Below are 17,381 nucleotides of genomic sequence, written 5' to 3'. Positions count from 1 at the left end.
CAAAAATCCAAAAGAAAATGTATTAACCCTTTTGGAAGATGACTACCATTAGAAGAAAATATTTACAATATAGTAAATACATGAAAATTTCTTTTTTTAAATAATCTTTTCTTTTAATTCAAGATTTTATATGTTTATTTTTGCATAGAAGAACTGGGATGTAGGCCAGAGGTGCGGGTGGATGAGAGGATTCACCAGAGACAGAGTGGGAGCAGAATAGGCGGACTAACCAAAATGCTACTGAGGGGAGCAGTGGGAGAGACAGGAGAAGTCTGCTGTCTCATGTGGGTAGCTCCCTGGCTGGGATCAAACTCAGGCCTTTGTAGTGAGCCACCATGGTGGTAGCCTGAGACTTAACCCCTCTGCCATCAGGTAGGCCTAATGCATTAAAAATTCTTAAAAATGGATGGAATTAAGTAAAAAACTGAAAAATGAGCGGTGGAGATGAAGCAAATTTTAATTTAAAAAGTATATAAATAAACCATAGGTATGGGATTAAAATTTTTAACCTTGTTCAAATTTACAGTTTTGCAAATTAAAACTGCACTGATATGTAATTTCTCATACATGAGATTAAGGGAAATTAAAATATATGACAACATCCTTTGAAATAGATACTCCCACACTGTTTTGGTGGAAATACTACTATATACCTCTTTGGAGGAGAATTTGGCAATGTTTAGCAAAAATTAGATATACATTTACTATTTGGTCCAGTAATCCTAAATCTTAACTTACTATAAAAATACACCTCCAAGGACTCCCTGGTCCTGGTGGCCTAGATGTTAAGTCTCAGCACTATCAAGCTATCACCAGCCACTGCAGCATGAGTTCAATCCCTGGCAAGGGAACTAACCCACATATGGCACAGCAGACCTCTCCTGTCTCACGTGTTGCACCTCTCAGCAGTGTATTTTAGTAAATCTGCCTATTCTGCTCCCCACTCTATCTCTGGTGAATTCTCTCACCACCCCCCCCCCTTACCCTGCACCTCTGGCCTGTACCTTTGTTCTTCTAGGAAAAAAAAAATACACCTCCAACAAAATGAAATGTATATTGTTAGGGTTACTTATTTCAGTTTTTTTTTTATTACAAAATGTTAAAAATAAAAACCATCTAATGCTTCTACAAAAGAAAGGCATTGACTGAATTAAAGTATATTCATGAAAGAATGAAAAACTTCTCTGTGTGATATGATTTCTAGATATATTGTTAAATACCAAAATCTCAGCTATAAAGAGAAAGAGACAGACATGTGGAAATATTCAGAAAAAAAGAAACTGTTTGCCTTCAAAATGATTTGAGACTAATCTACGTTACATAGAAGAGCTCAGTACAGGCTCATTCCATCTCTCCAGAGTTAATAGAATCATTCTAGGTACCTCTGCAGATAATGTCTTCAGAAAAATCTATAAAGTGTTATATAAATAAGTCCCATAAAGAATCATTAATTAATTCAACAAAAAAGTATTTACTGAGCATCAGTTCTCTGCCAATCACCTATATAGACTTCCCATGCTTTTTAAAAGTTCACAGGACACCACTTTGCATTTACAAAAGACCAACATTAATACCTGATTTTGCTAGCCACAAGAAATCTGAAGGTTCCTGCTTTCTTGCTGGCTGCTCACATGGCCTTCTCTTCTTCCTCTTCTTAGAAGGATACCAGCCAGATTGCTTTAGGGTCTCATTTTAATATAAGGACTTCTTTAAGGACCCTCTCTCCAAATACAGTCACATTCTAAGACTCTGGGGCTAAAGCTTCAACATATGAATTTTGAAAGAACACAATTTAGTCCATTAAACAATACAAGGTAGGCTATGAGTGATCATGCGTTCCACTTAAGGAGTTACTAACATGATTATGTACAGTTTTTTCAGTATGTTTTAAAAATCTATCTTCCCATGTATAATCCATGGAGATACTACCTTATTTATAGCTCATTATTTTTTATATTTAATATTATCCAAATCAGTCACATATGGTTATAAATAAGTTCTGGGTGGTCCTAAAAATGAAAATCATTTTTTCAAAAAGATTTATTTATTTAGTTATACAAGAACCGGGGTACAGGCCAGATTTGTGGGAGGGTGAGAGGATTCACCAGAGACGGAGCAGGGAACAGAACAGGCAGACACTGCTGAGGGGAGCAGCGGGCGCGACAGGAGAGGTCTGCCACACCATGTGGGACCCACGCTGGCCAGCTGGGATAGAACTGGCACTGCAGAGGCTGCGGACAGCTTCACAGCGTGGCACTCAACCACTTGCGCCATCAGGGGAGGCCCAAAATGAAAATCATTTTTATGTGCTTTTTGGTTATATCAATTGTGAAAACATTTTACTCTAATAAACAGATTGAGTTAGCAAAGCCTGTATTAAATAATAATGACTGATTTTCTGTGTAATAACAGGATTTCTGTAGAAGTAGGGTCAGTGTAGCTATTCTTCAACCTTACTCATATGCCATTTTGTCAAGTGGGCATTTACCCTCAGGCGAGCCAGGTCATGGTTGCAAGGTGACTGCCAAAAGGAGAGTGAAAAGATGAACAGGAGCATCACTTGCATGCAAAAAAGGGAAAGCTTTTTTCTAAAATCCCCAGCAGACCTTCCCTATTATTCATTGGTTCCAATTGTGTCAAGTGGTGACTCTTACTGCAAGGAATCTGGGGAAAGCGAGGTAGTGTTTTTAGTGGGTGCAATGACACACAGGGTCTGGTAAGTAAAGGTTTTGTGACTAAGGAAATGGGGACACTGGAAATTGGGAAGGTAAGTTTTAAAACCTGCTACAATGGTGGGTATTTTTCACATCATCTTTTGAGTAGTATTCCGTATTTGTGAAATGTCCCACATTTTATCTCCAATGTAGGGGCCACAATTCATTGCTCTAGGCTCTATTGCATCAGAGAGGTGTGATGTAGAGTTTACACTTGATGTGCCTTTCTTAGACTTCAGATCAGAAAACAAAAGAATATCATAAAAATACATCTCTTGGTGAGCTCTAACCCAATTTTGCTTTCCAGAAACAGCAATGATGGAGCAATATCACTGACGTAAACTGTGGTCTCAATTGCCAGTGATAGCACACTGGGATCTTTGGCTGGTATGACTTGTGTGTTACTTCTTGCAACGTGAATTCAAATCCTTGCTCCGTGACTCACTTAGATAAGTGCAAAATACTTAATTTAAGACTTATTATTATACTTAAACAAGCTGAAGTTTAGGTATTTAAGTACTATATATATATATATATATATATATAATATATATATAGCTAAATCATGATGTGACATATCACATAAGTAAATTTCATATATATTTACATATATGATGTATTTCATATATGACATCATTTATATGATATATATAATAACTATAACTTACCATATCCTATCTGTTAACTGTCTTCCTTCTGAGAATGTGAGACATATGAACAAAATATTTTCTCTCATTCATTTTCTCCCTAGAATCCAGCAAAGACCCTGACATGGATTCCATAGATATAGGCTCAGTGAGGTAATAAGGAAGGAAATGATTCTTTTTTATGAATAAAAAGGAATAAGAAAAGGTACAACCTTAGATAATGTTTGTAGGTGGGATGGTGAGAAGCTGAAAATATTCTACAGAAGTTTAAAAATATATCTTATAGGGCCTCCTCTGGTGACGCAGCAGTTGAGCGCTGGGCTGCGAAGCTGCCCGCAGCCTCTATGGCCGCCAGTTTGATCCCTGCCACCGGCGAGGGTCCCACATGGTGCGCAGACCTCTCCTGCTGCCCCCGCTGCTCCCCTCAGCAATGTACTTCATCAGTCTGCCTGTTCTGTTCCCCGCTCTGTCTCTGGTGAATTTTCTCACTCTCCCATGCTTCTGACTGTACCCAGTGCCTGTATAAATAATCTTTAAATATATATGTGTATATATCTTATAATTTATTCCTTAAGAATTAGAGGATAAAAAACACAATTGACTTTTTATAATGATTTGGGATTATCGTTATAAAGATCAATTGTGACTTGTTTTGTGTCAGTCTCAGCCTACTGATAATCAGTATTATGGCTGGACTGGCCCTGGTAGATTTTATGATGACTGCATGATTCCTTCATCAGTAGTTACCAGGACACTTCATCAGTAGTTAACAGGACACTTTGAAATAACAATGTCTATTACTTATAATACCTGGAAGTTACCTAGCACACCTGGGGCCACCCAGAACATGGGTGGGGAAGGGTGAGAGGAAGTGGTGGCTGGGATTCTACATGTATTAGGGTCCAGGCTGGGAGCCTAGTGTCTTGCAGTCTTGTTCTTTGTTGGCAGATTTAAAATGCAAGAGCAGAAATTTAAAGCCCCCAAAAAAGAAAAAAACAGGTGGCAAAAATTGCCAGTTTTCAAAATCAACCAAGATCTCTAAAACAAAAGAGGGAATGTGGAAGCAGCCTGGTTCTTTAAATAGTTGTGTTTCTGGCAATATGTTTATTCAAGATAGTTCTCTTTGAAGTAAATGCCACCTTTGAAGTGGATGCCTCAGCAATCAAAAGTTAACTCAGCACTTGCATTACCAAAAGAGAAAATCCATCTGCAGGGCATATACTACATCACAAGGCCTCAGTAATATGAGGATAGTTTTGAAATGTCATATGTACTAATATCAATGTTTCCACTCAATATTCTGTCCATGTCAGTTTTCCTTCCTTAATTCCTTTACAGCTATACCTATGATCAGTCTTTTAATTATTTGTATTTATTATTTGTAAACTTACCTTATTCTCTACTTTAAGAAATTTGCAAGGTTTACTGGAAAGAAAAATGAAAGAAAATTTAAGCAAATAAATTTTTTAATTCAATATATATCCTTTATATTGTATTCTTGAAAAAGTTATTCCAATACTTTGAGATTGTTTCCTTCTTGATAAATGGAAATAATAATACCAAGCAAGAGAGAGAGAGAGACAGCACTTGTCCTAGATGAAAAATCATGCAGTTATTTTATGTCTTCTAGTATCTCCAAATGACTGTTTGGTTTTGTTTCTTTGGTTTTGTCCTCAAGCAGGAGGATTTCTTTTTTATTCTTTTTGTTTGAGAAAGGACAGTCAAGGACAGTACCTATTATAAATTTGTTTTGATGGTTGAAGAAGACATCTATAATGCAGTCCCTCCCAATTTGTTACTGAAATACTTCCTAGAAAGTAAGACAAAAAGTCAAAACTTTTTTTTTTAAATAATAAATTTTATTTTTATATTCCCCCATACAACTGCACATGCCCCATTCTGACCCCAATCCCTCCCCTCCCGGCCCCCACCCCCCAAAAAGTGTCTCTGGTTCATAGTTTTTTGTTGATTTTGATTTTCACTTTCTTATAGTTATTCATTTTCCTGATCCCTTATTTAAGTTTTCTAGATTCCTGCTATGAGTGAGACCATCCGGTATTTTTCTTTTTCTTTTTGGCTTATTTTGCTGAGCATGATCCCTTCCAGCGCCATCCATGTTGCTGCAAATTGCATGTGTTTATCTTTTTTGAATGCTGAGTAATATTCCATGGTATATATGTACCACATCTTCTTGATCCAGTCATCTATTTTTGGGCATTTGGGCTGTTTCCAAAGCTTAGCTATTGTAAATAGTGCTGCTATAAACATAGGGGTGCAGGTGTTCTTTGGAATTGATGTTTCTGTGTCCTTTGGGTAAAGCACTGTCAGTCAACCCATTGCCAGAATCTTGGAGGATTTTACACTTAATAAATGTTGTGAAACTTAACTTCACTCATCTTTGCTATAAAATAGTGACCCACAGGGAATTAAACTAATTCCAAATGTCCATATGTAGGTAGGGAAATCATCTATCTTTTTATCACATCCTATCTGTTCAATCCTCTTTTTGTAATTCATTAAGAAAGAAAACTTAATCATCTGATGACAGAATTTCCATACTAACAAATATTTTGACTTTCCAGGAAAGATTCCTACATATATTTTCATAGGACTGAATAGATTAATCTATTGGGGTTTTAGATACAAGGAATGTCTCAATGTAGCTTCAGAAGCCCAAACTTCAGCAACTGGTTTCTCTGAAACCCAAACCTAGTAGCATCAGAAGGGATGAGGCTATTACAGCCCTATTTTTGTAACAGGGTAGTCCCCAGGGAAAGGGGAGGTGCCAGGTTCCCTGGCCACCCAAGGAAGGGTGGAACTGAGTAGGGAAGAGAGGAAACTAGGGAAGGGACTGAGAAGAAAGGAAGCAGGATGGAGATCCCAAAAGAGACCTGGAGGAGGCACAGGGAGCAGAGAGACATGTGAAGAAACTGCACTTGCTTTGTGGTAATGGACTGGTTGAAATGGATGTGGGTGAGACCTGTGGGGAGGTTAACAATGACAGCTTTTATTGAACAAACTTTCTTTGCTCCAATGCATATTCTTTGCTCCTTTGTCAAAGATTAGTTGACCATAAATCTGTGGGTATATTTCTGGATTTTCTATTCGATTCCATTGGTCTGTGTGTCTGTTCTTGTTCCAATACCATGCAGTTTTGATGATTATGGCTTTGTAGTACAGTTTGAAGTCTGGGAGTGTGATGCCTCCATTCTCTTCTTTTTTTTTCAGGAGAGCTTTGGCTATTCGGGGGTTTTGGTGATTCCATATGAATTTCGTCAATAATTGTTCTATATCTTTGAAGAATGACATTGAAATTTTGATTGGAATAGCATTGAATCTGTATATTTCTTTTGGTAGGATGGCCATTTTAATAATGTTTATTCTTCCAATCTATGAGCAGTGGATGTCTTTCCATTTCTTTGTGTCTTCTTTTATTTCTTTTAACAGTATTTTATAGTTTTCTTTGTATAGGTCCTTTACCTCTTTTGTTAGATTTATTCCCAAGTATTTGATTTTTTTTTGTTTTGATAATAAAAGGAATGTTTTTTTTTTATTTCTTCTTCTTCAGATTTATTGTTTGTGTATAGGAAAGCTACTGATTTTTGTGTGTTGATTTTGTATCCTGCCAACTGGGTCGCTACATGCAAAAGAATGAAGCTTGACCACTCCTCACACCATACACAAAAACCAACTCAAAATGGATTAAAGAACTAGACATAAGACCTGAAACCATAAAATACATAGAAGGAAATATAGGTGAAACACTACATGATATGCACCTCAAAGACATCTTTACAGACACATCACCCAAAGCAGTGATAGTGAAGGCAAAGATAAACAGCTGGGACTACATGAAATTAAAGAGCTTCTGCACAGCAAAAGAGACAATAACAAAAACAAAGAGAAACCCCACCGACTGGGAGAACATCTTTGCACACAACACTAATGATAAAGGACCGATCACAAAAATCTACAAAGAGCTGATGAGACTCAAGAAAAACAAAGAAAATAGGGGCCTCCCCGGTGGCGCAGCGGTTGAGCGCTGGGTTGCGAAGCTGCGCGCGGCCTCTGCGGCGCCGGTTCGATCCCCGGCTGCTCCCCGGCCACCAGAGGAGGGTCCCACATGGCGCGCAGACCTCTCCTGCAGCCCGCTGCTCCCCTCAGCAGTGTACTTCGGTCCTTCTGCCTGCTCTGCTCCCCACTCTGGCTCTGGTGAATTCTCTCACCCTCCCACACTTCTGACTGTACCCAGTGCATGTATAAACAAAACAAACAAACAAACCAGCAAACAAATAAATAAAGCATGCCTCTATAAAAAAAAAAAAAAAAAAAAAAAAAAAAAGAAAATAATCCAGTCAAAAAACGGGCAGAAGAGCTAAAAAGAAACTTCTCTGAAGAGGAAATGCAAATGGCCAACAGGCATATGAAAAAATGTTCAACATCACTTGTAATCAGGGAAATGCAAATCAAAACTACCATGAGATACCATCTTACACCAGTGAGAATGGCACATATTGAAAAAACTAGCAACAACAAATGTTGGTGAGGGTGTGGAGAAAAAGGAACTCTCCTGCACTGTTGGTGGGACTACAAACTGGTCCAACCACTATGGAGAGCTGTGTGGAGATTTCTGGACCTACTAAACGTAGAGCTTCCATATGATCCAGCAATTGCACTCCTAGGTATTTACCCAAAGGACACAGAAACATCAATTCCAAAGAACACCTGCACACCTATGTTTATAGCAGCACTGTTTACAATAGCTAAGCTTTGGAAACAACCCAAATGCCCAAAAAAGATGACTGGATCAAGAATATGTGGTACATATATACCAAGGAATATTACTCAGCATTCAAAAAAGATAAACACATGCAATTTGCAGCAACGTGGATGGAGCTGGAAGGGATCATGCTCAGCGAAATAAGCCAGAAAGAAAAAGAAAAATACCGGATGGTCTCACTCAAGCAGGAATCTAGAAAACTTAAATAAGAGACCAGGAAAAAGAATAACTATAAGAAAGTAAAAATCAAAATCAACAAACAACTATGAACCAGAGACACTCTATGTGGGGTGAAGGGCAGGGAAATGAGGGATTGGAGTCAAAATAAGGGGGTTGTAATTGTATGGGGAATATAAAAATAAATTTTTTTTCAATTGGTTTTCTTTTTTTTTAATTAATAATAAATTTTATTTTTATATTCCCCATAAAATTTCAACCCCCCCATTCTGACCCCAGTCCCTCCCCTCCTGCCCCCCACCCCCCAAAAAGTGTCTCTGGTTCATAGTTTTTTGTTGATTTTGATTTTCACTTTCTTACAGTTATTCATTTTCCTGGTCCCTTATTTAAGTTTTCTAGATCCCTGCTATGAGTGAGACCATCCGGTATTTTTCTTTTTCTTTTTGGCTTATTTCGCTGAGCATGATCCCTTCCAGCGCCATCCATGTTGCTGCAAATTGCATGTGTTTATCTTTTTTATTTTTATTTTTTTTTTTTATAGAGGCATGTTATTTATTTATTTATTTATTTGTTTGTTTGTTTGTTTGTTTTTGTTTATACATGCACTGGGTACAGTCAGAAGCGCGGGAGGGTGAGAGAATTCACCAGAGCGGGGAGCAGAGCAGGCAGAAGGACCGAAGTACACTGCTGAGGGGAGCAGCGGGCGGCAGGAGAGGTCTGCGCGCCATGTGGGACCCTCCTCCAGTGGTCGGGGAGCAGCCGGGGATCGAACCGGCGCTGCAGAGGCTGCGGGCAGCTTCGCAACCCAGCGCTCAACCGCTGTGCCACCCGGGAGGCCCCATGTGTTTATCTTTTTTAAATGCTGAGTAATATTCCATGGTATATATGTACCACATCTTCTTGATCCAGTCATCTATTTTTGGGCATTTGGGTTGTTTCCAAAGCTTAGCTATTGTAAACAGTACTCATTAACATATACTCACCAAACGAAGGAACACCAAAATATATCAGACAACTGTTGTCATCTCTGAAAACAGACATCAGAGAAAACACATACGTAGTGGCAGACTTCAACACACCACTATCAACAATGGTTAGATCAACAAGACAAAAAATAAGTAAAGAAACTAAATAAGGACCTAGAGCATTTGGGCTTAACAGACATCTATAGAACACTAAACCCCCCAAAAACGGAGTACACATTTTTCTCAAGCGCACACGGATCATTCTCCAGGATCGATCACATACTGGGGCACAAGACAAACATCAACAGATACTGCAAGGTTGAAATCATACCAACCATCTTTTCTGACCATGAAGGCATCAAGCTAGAAATAAACCATAAAAAGAAGGCAAGGAACTTTCCTACCTCATGGAGACTAAAAACCACACTACTGGAAGACCACTGGACTAATGAGGAGATCAAAGAGGAAATTAAAAAATTCTTTGAATTGAATGACAAGGAGGACACCAATATCCTAAATGTATGGGACGCAGCAAAAGCAGTAATAAGAGGAAAATATATAGCAATAGAAGCTCACATCAAGAAACAAGAAAGAACTCAAAGAAACAACCTAATCTCGAAGCTCAAAGATCTAGAAAAAGAACAACAAAAAAACCCCAAAACCAGTAGAAGAAAAGAAATAATAAAAACCAAAGCAGAAATAAATGAAATTGAAACTAAAAAAAACAATCCAAAAGATTAATGAAACCAAGAGCTGGTTCTTCGAAAAAATCAATAAAATAGACAAACCCCTAGCCAGGCTCACAAAGGAAAAAAGGGAGAAAGCACAAATGAACAGGATCATCAATGAAAGAGGAGAAATCACAATGGACACAGCAGAAATCAAAAGAATAATCAGTAACTACTATGAACAGTTATATGGAAACAAGTTCAACAATCTAGAGGAGATGGGCAAATTCCAGAACTCTACAATCACCCAAAGCTAGATAAAGAAGAAATAGAACACCTAAACAGACCAATTACAAGCAGCGAAATTGAAATGGTAATCAAAAACCTCCCCAAAAACAAAAGCCCAGGACCTGATGGATTTACAAATGAATTCTACCAAACATTCAGAGATGAATTAGTGCCTATCCTTCACAAACTCTTCCAAAAAATTGAGAAGGAAGAGACAATACCAAACACGTTCTATGAAGCCAACATTACACTAATACCAAAACCGAATAAAAATAAAATTTAAATTAAAAAAAAAACACAAAAAACAATGACAGCTTTGATTCTGATTTTGATTTTGTTTTCTTCCTTCCAGACGTGTGGGCCCCTTTTGCCCCTTTCCTCTGGGTCCCCACCAGAGGTGTTTTAGACTTGTGACAGGCTTTCGGGCCTTGCTTTTCGTCAACCCTGTTTGTCTGGGCATTTACCCACAAGGGTATGGGCAAAGTCTGGTGTTTAATTTGGAAACTTTATTCTTTCCCTTTTCTGTATTACAAACTAATCGTATTTTTTAAACTTTCTTTAAAAAAAAAGATTGTATATATTTATTTTTTCATAGAAGAACTAAGGTATAAGCCAGAGGTGTGGGGGTTAAGAGAATTCACCAGAGATAGAGTGGGGAGCAGAAAAGACAGATCTACTGAAATACACTGCTGAGGGGAGCAGCAGGCGAGACAGGAGAGGTCCGCTGTGCCATGTGGGTTAGTTCCCTGGTTGGGGATTGAATTCAGACTGTCAGGCTGTTGTGGTAGGTTGTCGTGGTGGTAATGCTGATACTTAACCCCTAGGCCACCGGGGAGGCCCTTCACAGTGATTGTATTAAAGTTCTTTTCCGTTGAAGGTTTTACGCACTAGAGAATGTTTTGTCTTGATTTAGCGGATGACAGAATCTATTTAGAATGGTCAGGTTTTGGGTTTGGGGGTACCCCTCACCCTGTTCTGCAATAATTTGAGATTTGGTCTGATAAACTACAGTTTGGGAAGATAACTTACTTAAGAACAAGCCATTTTTGTTAGTCTTCAGGTAGATGTGGATTTATTTGTTTTACAGGTGTTGCGTTTTGTTGTTGTTGTTGTTGTTGTTGTTGTTGTTTTCCCCACCCACACCCTACCATATCAAAAGTCCTTAGCCACTTAGTATAAGTGCAAAAGGTTGGCAGTGGTGCCAATGAGCTCCAGCATTTATGCTACACCTGACTAAAGGCAAAGGAGTGTACCAACTGCATTGCTATTTTATTGGCGATTATCATAGATGGGCATGCATCTGATTTGGGCTTTTGTGATTTGTAATGACTAACTTAGTCTCTTGTGATAACTTTGACTTGGCTTAATTATAACTTTTGTGTGACTTGTTTGGATAATAACACCTAAAGATAGCAGCAATGATGTAATTGTAGAAATAACTTAAAAGGTCAAAAATCTACTTATAAATCAGCATATAAAATCAGAAAATTGTGGAGGTTTCTAAAATTGACAAGGAGACACAAAGTATGGCTATAATCTTTTGCAGAAAGTAGGAAAAAAAGTACAAAAATACAATTTCTCTGGGAAAATGTGATCTCCAGGCAACATATTTTGAACTGGAAACTAATTGAAAGGAGAACTTGAAGTCTAGTCTTTTCTTTCCTTGTGCATGCAAATGTATTTACTTGCCAACTTTAACACTGCATGCCAAACAGGTAGTTCTTTTATTATAGTTACAACTCCTCCCCCATCATAGTACTCACAAGAGACTTTATGAAGCGGATTCAAGTTCCCCATGTAGCTTGCACCTGAACCATTGCTAGAGGTGATTTCTAGATCTATTTTTGGACTGATTATTTCTCTGAGTTTTGATTGGCTTATTGTTCCATCCCCTCTATATTTGATGGCTCAGAATAGTTTAACCATCACACATTTGAGCCCATGTCATTCTTACCTAGGAGTATCTTCCTGGTTTCTGCTGTACTGGTTAGATTCATTTGATGCCTTTCTGTGATCAGCCACATGTGTTCATAGCTTCACTTGTATCTTGACCATCTTCCTTAAACTGAAGATTTTGTATTATCTCCCAGGTCCAGATTATTCTTACACCTGTCATTTATTCTTTCACCTTGATTTGACATCTAGACTTTATAATCCACCTGTTTTGCTATTTCTCATAAACCAGAATAATAAGCTGTGTAACATGACTTTGATTTGAAGTATTCTTGAATTTCTGAAGCAGCAGAACTGGTAACAAGTAAATATTCTGAAATATAAAACAACAAAAAGAGGCCATCTTTTATTTACCATTAAAACAACAAAAGAGTTCAGCAAGATGTTGGCAGAGTGAAGATGCCAGGCTTGCCTCTGCCATGTTCTTGAACTAGATTTCAACAGAACAAAGACATAAATTCCTAAAGATGATAACAGTACACACTAGGATCAATGATAGGATGGATATAGGTAGGAAAATTTTAAGTGAACTGTGAGAAATACAGTGATACTGGAGAAATATAACTTATAAGAGTTGGGGGCAGTCTTCTACAGTTATTGACCCAGGGGAATATGCCAACACTGGAGACTCCTGAGACCTGGCACTGCACTAGATAAAGGGGGCTGGCATCCAGGACAGAGGGTACACTGTTGGAGACAGTAGAAGCAGAAGAAAAGAGCATGGATCATTGGCTTGGGCCTGAGGCTCTCGGCACAGAACAGCTAGAGCTTAAACTGGCAGTGAGTAATCGATTGGAGCATCTCTGTCTCCTCATGGAAGAGATTATCACTGAAAGCCAGGACTGAGATATTCAAAACACCTGTACTCCTCCACCCAGAACCAAACCCAAGACAACAAATGAATACTTGCACTAATCAGCGTTAAGCAACTGTTAATAACAGATGTAAATACCCCAGGATGAATGTCTGTGCTGGAAAATAAAAAAGTGAAACTCTTGGCCTGTGATCAACTACAATCCATGCCCCAATGATATATCTATTGCTCAAAAATATTATAGAGGTGGAAGCAGACATGAAACCCTACAAGACTCAGACCAAAGATCTGGTTTGGAGGAGGAGATCACTGTGAATTCCAACCAATATCTCTGGTACCGACAGACAGTAGGAGAATTGAGTCACTGACCCTCATTGGCCGTACTCTTTCATTGCCCTACTGACTTCACTGATCTTCACTGAAAAACAAAGCAGGAAGAACTTATCAACACCAAACCACACATGAACGAAATCTTAGGGCAGTTATTATAAAGCAACAAAACAATTAATATTTAAAATGTTGAAATATTTAAAATATTTAAAATTACCGACATCTAAATCATTTAAAATGTAGTGGGAAGAGAATAACATGTGCCCCATGAGAATGAGTTGGAAGCCAGATCATCCAACGGGTCATACAAATAGTCTATAATTTGCTAACCTCAGCAGAAATTTCCAACAAAAAACAAGAGAATTAACAAATAAGAGAAAAGAAATGGAACTTAAAAATAAAAAGAAGACCTCAACAAACTGGCTTTGTGATACTTAAAGTGATACTTAAAGGTTAAAGGCTTTAACCCTCAAACTATTTATTGTACAATGAGTTTATTAATGTTACATTCCTTATAGTATTTTAAAGATAATTAAATACCTTAATACCTGCAGATTACATAGTATAATACCTATAATATAAGCAAATGCTGAAAATCTATTATTGCATAATAATTGTTTCTTAAATGACAACAACCAGACAATGGGACCATGTACTACCCATTGAAACCTAATGGGAACAGCTTCTGGAGAAGAAATCTAGGAGAATAATAGTAAGTGAAAAGGAGTAGGGATCTGAAAAGTAAAAGATAAACTAACATTATGTAGAAAGAGATAATATCAAACTTCAGAAGGAAACTATGTGTTATAAAATACCTATCAAGAATTGGAAATATTAGTCTACTAGATTCATTTTCCAAAATATTTACCTGGCATTTAAGTTATTCACTTTGAGAATTATCTTATTTCTTTATTTCAAACTCTGAAATATAAAGGCTGATTTTCAGATGTGTAGAAGATTTGTTCTTCTGTTAGAAATTGTGGACCTTGTATTCATTAAGATCCAGATGGAATGTGTCATCTTCCTTAAAGCTTTATTAGAGTCCTTCATGGAAAGGCAGTTTTTTGTCCTGGGCTTCCCCAGATTACATTTTGTAACTATTCCTGTTACACTGTGCTCTGAAAATTTATTTATTACATCTTTTCACCACTAGGTGGCAATCACATCAGAAGTACAACTTTTTTTGTAGGCAGAGGGCATACATAAATATGAACTAAATGAATGATGAAATGAACACATTTAATTCCTTTAGAATGGAATAGATAGAAACATATACTATACTGTGATCTAAATCTAGATTTAAAAAATTGATATGGCAGAAATACATGAAGAACACTCTCATCCTCAGACCTCTGCAGTTACTTATAATGGTGCGATGAAGAGGGCTGAGACCATTGCAATTCTTTCTATTCCCAAATTGGATTCCCAGCTGCTCCTTTTGGCAATTGCTCTTGGCAGTGGCTCCTGGCACAGACTCTCAACAGCTTCTGGCAGATGCTACCAACAACAGCTGCTCCCATCTGCAAGCAATGAGTTCCATCATCGAGACTCAAGGACAACAGCAGCTTATCCTTTCTTGAAGGGTTCTTGCCACCTTTGTTCTTCCTGTGATTCTTTCCTTTTCCTACATGCATCTTTCAGTGGGATTCACATAGAGTCCTTTGTTTAATTACAAAATTAAATTGTTTATTTAAAGAAATGACTCAAAGATATGAAGGTAAAAACCCTAAGTTACGAAACATAGTGATATATTAATAATAATTTTTATCTTCTACCTTTTGTTTCCTAAGATTTGTATGTACATTTCAAGTTATAATTGCTTGAGGACATCATACTAAACAATAATGACTGAAGGGATGCAAGCCTAGTGGAAACTTTACTGTCGCAACTTAACTCATCTCACCTTACCTCACCCCATTCCATCTCATCCCATCCCGTCCCGTCCCATCCCATCACATGCCATCCCATCACATTAGATCTCATTTCAATCTCATCGTCTTATTTCACAGCACACATCTCCTCATGCTTCTGGTAAAGGGACTCTGTTGTTCTTTTGAGGATTCTTCTCTCACATAATTTCAGTGCATGTAGCTGAGGTGAAAGATAGATTGCAAAAACAATTTCTTTGTCTGAGGGCTTATACTACTTCTGTATCACACAGATTCTATGTTGATCTAAGCAATGGAATTCCAGAAACTTTATCTAAATTGTATCTACTTACTGAGAGAAAAGATAAACTTTTTCTGATGGTGTTTTTAGAAATATTTTTTAATTGTTGGTGTCAACTTTGGGAACATGGCACTTCTATTATGTGATTCAATATTAGATGATGATGATGATGATGATGATGATGATGGCTTTGCATATCCTAGTTTGAATTGGGTTTTTGAAACTTGTAACCAAATGACTCAAGGAATTGATCAGAAAACTCAGGAACATGATGTGCATCTCAAATCCCCCCTGCATAATGTGGCAACCAGAATTCTGAGGACAGTTTTGATTTTTCAAATGTTTCCTCATGCTCTCTCTACCAATATGGTTTTAATTTTACATTTAATATGTAATTATGTTTTCCATAACTAAGCGGTAATTATGCCCACAGCGCATAAGGACAATAGTGAAAATCAAGTATCCCCATAGTGATCATGTGCCTTTCAGGCTGTTCTTCCAAAAATATTTGCTGTAAAAATTAATTAGCATTTGTAAAAATCGAAAGGTATAAACATCAAATGACATTATGTCAGTTTATGTAGTTTACAAATTATATAAAACATTTTACAAAATACAAAAGGGGTGAACAAATGTAAGGTTTAAATATTCTTTTTCCTATGAATAACTTTGCGATGATGGTGAGGTCATCCTTAGTATAGAATAAATTTTGGAAATGGTGTTTTTATACCAGAGACATTTAGCAGTCCTTGTTACATTTATGCAAAATGTCCTTTGTTAGTTATTTGATATGGATGTGGGCCTCAGAAGAGTTCCAGTTGAGAAAACTTTACTAAAATAAGATCATTCCTACATGGAAGGAAAATTGGAAGATGTTATCCAGGTCACTCTAACCCTGCCAAAATGTATCAGAAAATTTCCAGAGAAATGAGGGATAATATAAGAATAGCAGTAAATTGTTTTGATTTTTGTGTGATTTTACATGTGCAGATAGGCTTAATACTTAGATGACCCAGTTGGGAATTCATAATAAAGCCCCTATTTTCTCATTGTCTAGGAGGTAAGAGTTCAGTGGAGGTCCAGTGGAGTCATTTACTTACTCATGTATGAGCTACAGTACCAGGAAACTAGCTTCAGCCTTTACTGGGAAGTCTCCTTAAAGCCAGTCATCACTGAAATGAACAGAAAATCTGTAAGAAAGGCAATGTGAGCTTAGACACCATCATTGTTTCATCCTTTCATTTCTCATATGACTAAATCAAGTCTCAGAGAACTTCACCACTAATGCTCATCTGCTTCTGGCATCTCTTGACCTTTCTCCATCATCCTACCACAAGTCCTGTTATTCTAGGGGTACTTGGCATGATTTGGGCATATACAAACTTTTTGTTTTAATAATCACTTATTTAACTTATTGTGTCTCTAAAAACTATTATGAATTTTTAATTATGCTAGTATAAGTACTATTGAAAAACAAAACTCATGTAACTAGATTTAGACATCTAATTGGCTTTATAAACAATTCATGAATTGGACAGCATTATAAATAGCAAATAGAAAGATGTTGCAAGGAATTGTACAAAATGAAAGGTTTTTATAGTTAGGGAATCTAGATTGATTGATTTAAATCCCTGTTTTGGGGGCCTCCCTGGTGGCTCAAGGGATTATGACACAGACTATGAAGCTATCCACAGCCACTGCAGGACAAGTTCCATCCCTGGCCAGGGAACACTTCAGTCAATCCACCTGTTCTGTTCCCTTCTCTGTCTCTGGTGAACACCCCGCACCTCTGGCCTGTGCCCCAGTTCTTGTATGCGTAAATAAATAAATCTTTAAAAAAATAAGAAAACCCTACTTTGGGAGTGAATTAACTGCA

At 37.5% G+C, this 17,381-nt stretch overlaps 1 long non-coding RNA gene across 1 annotated transcript; it reads right to left on the bottom strand.

Moving 5' to 3' along the window:
- Positions 1-1,588: 1,588 nt before the first annotated feature.
- Positions 1,589-16,710, bottom strand: LOC129144691 (uncharacterized). Its single transcript, XR_008549112.1, has 4 exons — positions 16,606-16,710; positions 12,194-12,505; positions 4,753-4,786; positions 1,589-1,761 (listed from the first exon to the last, which is right to left on the bottom strand). It is a non-coding gene; the product is annotated as an uncharacterized LOC129144691 (long non-coding RNA).
- Between the last annotated feature and the right edge of the window lie 671 nt (positions 16,711-17,381).

Source organism: Talpa occidentalis, unplaced genomic scaffold, assembly GCF_014898055.3.
Source record: "Talpa occidentalis isolate TD23 unplaced genomic scaffold, MPIMG_talOcc4v2.1 talOcc4.6, whole genome shotgun sequence".
NCBI classification, from domain to species: domain Eukaryota; kingdom Metazoa; phylum Chordata; class Mammalia; order Eulipotyphla; family Talpidae; genus Talpa; species Talpa occidentalis.
The sequence above is the reverse complement of the archived record's forward strand: the minus strand, read 5'-3'. Positions and strand labels throughout refer to the sequence as shown.